The sequence below is a fragment of the Pongo abelii genome, chromosome 6, assembly GCF_028885655.2.
Source record: "Pongo abelii isolate AG06213 chromosome 6, NHGRI_mPonAbe1-v2.0_pri, whole genome shotgun sequence".
Classification (NCBI taxonomy): domain Eukaryota; kingdom Metazoa; phylum Chordata; class Mammalia; order Primates; family Hominidae; genus Pongo; species Pongo abelii.
This window is the reverse complement of record NC_071991.2, coordinates 89,844,603-89,853,164: the sequence shown is the minus strand read 5'-3', so window position 1 is coordinate 89,853,164 and position 8,562 is coordinate 89,844,603. Positions and strand designations below refer to the sequence as shown.

Below are 8,562 nucleotides of genomic sequence, written 5' to 3'. Positions count from 1 at the left end.
ACTCCCTTTCTCAAATACATGTATTTCAAAGTTGAGTCTTGAAGTAAAGCATTCACAAAACAGCAGACTCTTGCCTTGGGTCATCATAATTAAAGGCCATTTGAGCTCAGGAGTTTATTTTGAGTTCTTTATAGTGGCCACTTGTACTAGGTCACTCTTCTTCATAAAGGACCTCTCTTATATATTTCATCATGTTACATTTTTAAAAAATTGTTGACATGTCTACTTCATATTATCAGAAGAGAAATCTTCAAGGGTAAAGCTCTCCTCTTATCTCTTTGGTATCCCGGGTACTTGGCATCGTGTTTGGCCCATGATCATCTCTCATGACTATTACTTGAATACATACACACATAACTAATCAGATATTACTTTGAGATGAACGGCTGATTTAGAGATGATACAATTAGTAAACCATCACTTCTGGGTATGAAAAATAGATTTGAACTGTCAGGAAGAAAATAATCAATATAAGACCAAAATAAGTACCATAAACATGTTATATCTAAAATATGCAATAAAAACCTATCCGGAAATCTGAATAAATTTGTAGGTGGAAAAGCAAACCCAGTTAACATGCTTTCCTGTCTTCTGAGCTCCTTCAGCATTTGTGCTCTGCATAATTTATTTACACTGGAGTCACAAGCCCAAAGTAAAAGCAGTGATTCTAACACACATCTGTATGAATTAACCCCTCCAAGCAATAACTGTGCTTAGGGGAATTAACTCCCCTACAATGCTGATAAACTTTATCAGATCCTATTATTCCACCCCTAATCCTCAAAACAATTATTTGAGAAACCTAAAACTAAAAAGGGTTTGCATATTATGAATACACAGTTTGAGACAAAACCCCTAGAGAGGCCTTTCAGCCATTTAATCTTTCATTCATCAGATGCCTACCGAGCTCTACAGTTTTAGGCAGTCAAGATAGGTAGATGGGTAGCACAAACAAACCCCTCCTCCTGAAGTTTACAGTCTGATGAACCAGACTAACACTTCTAAACTTCTCCTATATAGAAATTCAGAAATCCATGCTATGTCCACGATTCAGTTTCCTCAATAAAATATGTCAAGGTGAACTTTTAATCTTTAAAGTTTAACTCATTCACTCAACAAATGTCTACTGAGCAAGCTTTCCCTCCTCACTGCCATCCTCATCATTTCCATAAGCACAGGGGTTATAAAGAAAAATATAACAGCCATAGTGCCTGCCCTCATGAAGCACCCATGTTATTTATAGAAGACAAATACACAAGTACTTCTATTACTGGTGATTCTTATTATCAAATAATCCCCAAATTGTATTAATATTTATTTACATTTATTTTTATTCATATTTGTTTATAATCAAAAATTAAAATGTCCCAAAGCAGCCATTTATGGACTATAGGTACTTTAATATTTGAACATTCAAGTTTAGAACTAACCTTAATTCAGGTGTTAACTGTGCAATATGCAGAACAGAAACCAAAACAAACAGTAAATAGACAAGGGCTACTCCTTTTATTTTTTCCTCGTGAGAATCAGGGGGAAAAATACAAAAGATCCAAAGCACTGATCAGAGCATTTATATACCTAACAACTGAGGCTCATAAAGCACCTCAAAACAATTTTATTCTTTCCCCCCATTGCCCCTGCATTTCCAGCCTATAGGGCTTGTCCATCTCTATTCCCTTGGATGTAACTGAAAATCAGTGACTTGACTTTCAGATTGTTCCCAGATAAAACATTCCTTCTTTCATTTCAGTAGAAAAAAAGAAAATGCCACAGACTCAAGTAAAACCAGGTCTAAGGCAGAATAATAATTGAAACTCCAGTATCCACCTGAGCTAATGCTTCTCCCCCTCACCCAGCCTTGGAAGGCAGCCGGACAGCAGCCTGCAGTAGGACCTGGCAGGCTCTTCTTTCTGCCCAGCCGGCTTCCTCATCCTCATCCTCCCTCCACCTTAATCAGCAGCTGGAGCTTTTGATCTCTCTGAATTGAAGAGGTCAGAGATAGAAGGTATAAGGAGACATGAAAAATCTTATTTGTCTAGCACTGATCTAGCATTGCATTTTCCTGGGCTTTGCAGGTGTTCAAAGTTGACTTTCCTGATCCCAATTTCGTCAGTTCTTTGAAGACCCTCAGGCTCTGGGGATCTCTCACCGCAGACTCTGACCTGATTCTGGCGAGGCATTCATGACTGGCCACTGACTACCCTACCCAAAGCCTCTGGTTGTCTGCACGTCTCCTTCAGCCTTCTACTACCACCCTTTATGTGAATTATAAAAAGGTGGCACCTCCAGATTGATGAAGTATAGACAGGTGCCCTCCCACCATGTTGATACAGTCCTACGCACGAGCCTGGGCAAGCAGCTCCTTCTCACTTCTCAGCCAGGAGCCTTTGTGCAGACCACAACCTACAAGGTGACATTACCACAGCCCTGTGCCCTTCACAGACTGTCTACCGGAATCACAGATTCTCCACCAAGTACTTCTGGGTAGGGGCTAAGAAAACACATCTCCTGCTCTGTGCTCACTCTACCCAAATAGAGTATACAGGAAACCCATCCCTTTTGCCTGACATAAGGGGAAGTGCAATCACTTGCCCTATTTTATTTTAGTCCTCTGAAAGACAGATTCAGACACAGTGTTTTATATTTCTCTGCTGTGAAGCGGTTCACTACATCACCCTAACTCCAACGGAACATAGCAATGGTTTTCCTATAGCAGCAGCACACTTCATTAGAGTTGAAGCAAGAAGAAAGTATACAAACTCTCACCCTGGGCTTGCATATTTAAAAGAACACCAAAAACTCTCTATGCTTTTATTCCCTACCTTTCTCAGCTTCTTATATTTTAACTCTCTTATATTCCACATGGATTAGGGGTACTCCACTCGAATCCAGCACAGGGGGTGTGACAACTCCTACTTTGGAATATGGAGTAATTGGCTCCTCTTTGCATGGAGGCTTCAGTCAAGAGCAAGACTAGAATACATTCATTTTTATATATTGCAACAGTAATTAAAATCAGAATTTACAGATGCTCTAAGGAGAAACATATTTTTGAAAGAAGTTGAAAAGTGAATGAGGGATGCTTATTAGCAAATTAAAGAGAATTTTAATATTATATATTTACAAGGACATACATACTGTAAGTCCCCAGAATAGATCAGTCAATCCTATTCTTTAAAAAATTATACAGAGGAATTTACAGTCACAGGGCAGATGAAGCAAGTAAAGGCTGAAGCAAGAGGTATGGCCAGATGACTAGAAGTTTTATGTAGCCATATAATTTGATGCCCAAACCTGACACTTAGAGAAATAAAATGAAGACTATGAATACATTCAGACAACAGATGTAAACCAGAACTGTTCTGCATAAATTGGATGCCTGATTACCCTATGTGACAAAAATAACAGTTCATTCCTGACTGGTAGTAGAAACCAACAATGAAATTGATCTCTGAAGAAAAACAAAGGTTTGCTTCAAAGAGAACAGTGCATTTCTGACTGGTAGTAGAAACCAACAAAGAAATTGATCTCTGAAGCAAAATGGAGGTTTGCTTCAAAGAGAATGCTAGTGAGAGTAAACTATGGATCAGAATGGGGACATGGAAGGTATTTTATTTGTAATTAGTGATGACAGTACTTCCATTTTCAACGTTTATTCTGGATGAAAGATGGGACACTTTACAGGGCATATTTATTTGTTTTTTGTTTTTGTTTGAGGTGGAGTTTCACTCTTATTGCCCAGGCTCGAGTGCAGTGGTGTGATCTTGGCTCACTGCAACCTCTACCTCCTGGGTTCAAGTGATTCTCCTCCCTCAGCCTCCCTAGTAGCTGGGATTACAGGCACCCACCACATTCGGCTAATTTTTTGTATTTTTAGTAGAGAGGGGTTTTCACCATGTTTGCCAGGCTGGTCTCAACCTCCTGGCCTCAGGTGATCCATCCACCTCAGCTTCCCAAAATGTTGGGATTACAGGCATAAGCCACCACCCCCAGCCTACAGGCCATATTTAAAAAATCACTATAAAGAAGTCCAAGTGTTACTGGTAAAGACTCCTAAGAAAAAATATCATGATTTATTCAAACAAATATAGATGAATTAGTGAAGTTTAGATAAACTAATAAAAATATGAGCTACAAGGAGTGATCTAGATGCCCAAATACATGTGTTTCACTTGAAAAATATTTGAGAAACTTGCTACATCAGATGTAATTAAGAAAAGGAACTAGGATTGTTTAGAAATGGAGCCCAGCTAGAATACTTGCGGAGGGTGTGAAGAGAGGGAGAATGTAATCTCTTAATTGACATGTTATTTAGTCAGAGGTTTTTATTTAGACCTATCCCTTGAGGCTTTTAAAAGTAACTCGAAAACACACACACACACAGACACACACACACCAACAAATAAACATTAAAAGTCAATCTATATTCCCAATCAATGACGAATTTAAACAGTGAAGACTAATTGCTTTCAATTAAATATGCTCAACAATTAAACTACCATCAGTTAACTATTATATAAACCAGGGATTTCTAATAGTAACTAATATTTATATGCTGCTTACATGGATTTACTAATCCTCAAAATAATTTTGAGGTATGAGCAATTGTTAATCCCATTTTACAGATGATGAAACTGAGATATAGGGAGGTTAAGAAACTTGCCCAAGTTCACGCAGCTAGGAAGTGATGAAAATTCAGGATTCACATTGAGGTAATCTGTTTCTACCAGGCTGAGCAGCCCGTTCATTCATTCCTTTGTGTGTATGGCATAATGTGGGAGAGGAAAGAAGGGTCTCATCAGGCCATATCTGATAACAGATTGATAATTTGCCTCAGCATTTCAGCCTCTACTCACCACAAGCCTTAGTTAACAGCTAGATACAGACTATGGAGTGCAGTTTATCAGCACTTTCCGTTGTGCAAACATTAGCTACTTTTGCGTGTGTGAGACAAAAACATCAGCTCTCTTCTACTTCTCTCAATCCCAGCTAATTCTGATAAGGTCATGGAAGTGCAAAATGATGTCTTCTGGAATGTTCTGAAAGAGACCAAAATCTACCCACACAGCTTCATGAGGATCTGAAGCCTTGCAGTGTATAAATCTTTATCTTTCTCATGTTCATGTCATTGCCCCTTGATATACAGTTGTCTATTGAGCAGACATTGTTAAAATTAAATAAATTCTTAAAATTAAAATTAAATTCCTATACAGATCTTTTTTTGGTGAACAATACATGCTAGAAAATACTAATGAAACACAAAGGAAGAGGAATTTTGCTTGTATGTGGTCAATGCTATTGCATTCCAGAAAGAATAATGTTGAAAGGGGGACTTCTAAAATTTTAGCATTTCACTATATAATAACACTCTAATTTTTAATATATTCAAATTTCTGGATCTAGTGGAGTTCACAATGAAATATATATATATATATATATATATATATATATACATGCACATGTGTCTTTTAAATATTGCTATCCCTCTAAAAGAATCAGTAGGTAAAATTATTTCAGTAGTTTAAAAGTTCTGGCTAGGTTACAAAAGACAGCAATTGTTAAACAACTTAACATTAAATATTAAAGACTAAATGTAGCATTTAAAGCATTAAGTTTAATTGTGTCTGGCTTCTTATAATTCAGTCCTTGGTTAACACAAAGTTAGTATATTAGAGTACAAAAATTAATGAAGTTTCAATTTGGAAATTAAGCGGTATGTGTTTCTAGACATAGAAAGATGCCTGGAATTTTACCTTTAGGATTTTATCTGTAGCTTGCAGCCTATTAAAGCTATTTCCGCGTGCCTTTTTCTCTTTTGTGCCTACGTCATCGATTTAAGGTTCCTATTTATTTATTTATTTTTAAGAAGAAAGAAGAGGTTCTGTAGGAAACATTGACTGTATCTGACAACCATAGTAGGACTAGAGAAGGACTAATGAGGGGTGCTGGGGATAGCTTTAAGAAGGCGAGGTGGTAGCACAAAAGGATAAGAAGAAAGATAATTCAGCAGTCCCCTATAATCTTATTCCACCCAAGAAATTTGGGAGAATGCGAAAAAGCAGCAGCCCAGCATTCCTGGATGGGCGTGGCTTTTCTCCAGGGGCTGTCCAATCGAATTCCTTCAGAGGGAGAAGATTGATAAGGGTTGCTAGGAAACAGGAGCGTCTCCCTCCCGCCTGACCCAGAGATTGTTCTGCACAAACCCTCTCCAGGGGCTCGCAGTGTGCAGTTGAGTCGCGAGTACGGCTGAGCTGCGCACCGGCCTCCCTGGCTCTCACACTCCCTCTCTGCTCCCGCTCTCCTAATCTCCTCTGGCATGCGGTCAGCCCCCTGCCCAGGGCCCACAGGAGAGTTCTTATAAGGACCGTTAGTCCCTGCTCACCTGAAAGCCAAGCGCTCTAGCAGAGCTTTAAAGTTGGAGCCGCCACCCTCCCTACCGCCCCATGGCCCTTCACCCCACTCCGAAATTCACCGACCTTTGCATGCACTGCCTAAGGATTTCAGAGTGAGGCAAAGCTACCCTGGCTTTTCGTATAAAAATCCTCTCGTCTAGGTACCCTGGCTCACTGAAGACTCTGCAGATATACCCTTATAAGAGGGAGGGTGGGGGAGGGAAAAGAACGAGAGAGGGAGGAAAGAATGAAAAGGAGAGGATGCCAGGAGGTCCCTGCTTCTGCCGAAAGTCCCAATTAGATGCGACGGCTTCAGCCTGGTCAAGGTGAAGGAAAGTTGCTTCCGCGCCTAGGAAGTGGGTTTGCCTGATAAGAGAAGGAGGAGGGGACTCGGCTGGGAAGTACTCCCCTCCCCTCCGTGGAAGACCACTGGGTCCCCCCTTTCCCCAACCTCCTCCCTCTCTTCTACTCCACCCCTCCGTTTTCCCACTCCCCACTGACTCGGATGCCTGGATGCTCTGCCACCGGGCAGTGGTCCAGTGTGCAGCCGGGAGGGGGCGGGGGCAGGGGGCACTGTGACAGGAAGCTGCGCGCACAAGTTGGCCATTTCGAGGGCAAAATAAGTTCTCCCTTGGATTTGGAAAGGACAAAGCCAGCAAGCTACCTCTTTTGTGTCGGATGAGGAGGACCAACCATGAGCCAGAGCCCGGGTGCAGGCTCACCGCCGCCGCTGCCACCGCGGTCAGCTCCAGTTCCTGCCAGGAGTTGTCGGTGCGAGGTAAGGGGCCCAGAGGAGGACGTGTCCCTCTGGAGGGCGCCCAGCCAGGGCGCGGAAGCTCGGGTGCCGCGTGGGGCAGGCGCAGCCGGGAAAGTTGAGGCAGAGCACGGACCAGTCCCTACAGTCCTGACTGGATTGGGAAGGGTGGAGGGCAGAGGCGATGTGGGTGTGCATGAGTGAGAGTTTGTGTGTGTGCGCCCACATCTGTGTCTGGGAGGAGGGAGATTTCAGGGCATAGATCTGCGGCCAGGGTGCGAGAGGTGAAGGGACGAACTAGCACTCGCAGACCCCCAGAGAGACCAGTCTCATCAGCCAACCACCTCCATCTCAGCTCTGGGCTCAGAATTTGTTTCTATTTGGGGGCTCCCTAAGGCTTTGTGCACAGGAATCCGTGCAATGACTGGCTGACATACGGGCGGTTTCATGTGGGTGTGGAGGTGGCCGGCAGAGGTGGGCAACGGTCAGGTCAGCGAGACCTGGTCCATGCAGCCCAGATAAGCTCCGAAGCCGGAGGCGGCCAGAGGTTTGCCCTCCCGCAAGCATGGCTGGAAAGGAGCCTTAACTCACTGCCCTTTGCTCCTTTTGGCTTGAGTGAAAAATCGGAAAGCCAGACAGGGAACATATCTTTTCATCGACCCTGTTCCATTTTCTTATCTGACAGTGAGATAACTCAGAGAGGGCGGGAGATTTGCGATCCAAAAATAGACTAGGTGATATATCCAATAAGCTTGTTTCTTAAGGATTTCATTTAAATTTCTTTCTAGTTATTCCTTGGGTTATCAAAGGTGGACAATTCTCTAAGGTATAACACTTTTAGGTAAATATATTAAGGAAGGATTCTCCCACTTTATGTATTTTAGATATTGTAAATTTTGAAAAACAAAACTGTACACCTCTAAAGATCTTTGGTTAAGGACTCAACTAATTTGCTTATAAAAATATTTCTACTATTATTTGAATAGTAATAGATATGTTTGGGGTCTATATGTAGGTACATATTGGAATATTCAAAGTTGAGGTTAATGTGAGTTGAGGTAGGTGTGAGTTAAGTACCAACAATAGTTCCTTAGAGTTTCTTTGCTTGAATTTCTTAGAACTGTCCAGCAGAGCTACAGTATGTTTCTTTGTGGTGGGTGGGTCGGGGGGAGGAGGTTGAGGGGTGGAGTCTACTTTGGTTTATCTGATCACACATTTTAAGATTCCTCTCTGAATTCTAATTGTTTGCAGAAGTATATTCAATACAGGCATTACTAAAATCATCTAGATTGCCACTATGCTAAACTATGGCTAACAGTTCCTACCAAAGATGCTTAGGACACTCTAATGAATAAGTATGATTCTATATTCCTATGTACCTTGTTTCTAAAATCAGCCCAATAGAATTTGAATATA

The 8,562-nt window shown here is 41.5% G+C and overlaps 1 protein-coding gene across 2 annotated transcripts in view; it reads left to right on the top strand.

Moving 5' to 3' along the window:
• The first annotated feature begins 6,212 nt into the window (after positions 1-6,212).
• Positions 6,213-8,562, top strand: part of GRM3 (glutamate metabotropic receptor 3) — a 228,596-nt gene continuing 226,246 nt past the window's right edge. The window contains exons 1-2 of one of the 2 annotated variants that reach the window (XM_054558904.1): positions 6,213-6,718; positions 7,038-7,170. The gene's annotated coding sequence lies outside the window, so the exon portion shown is untranslated. 2 annotated transcript variants of the gene reach the window in all.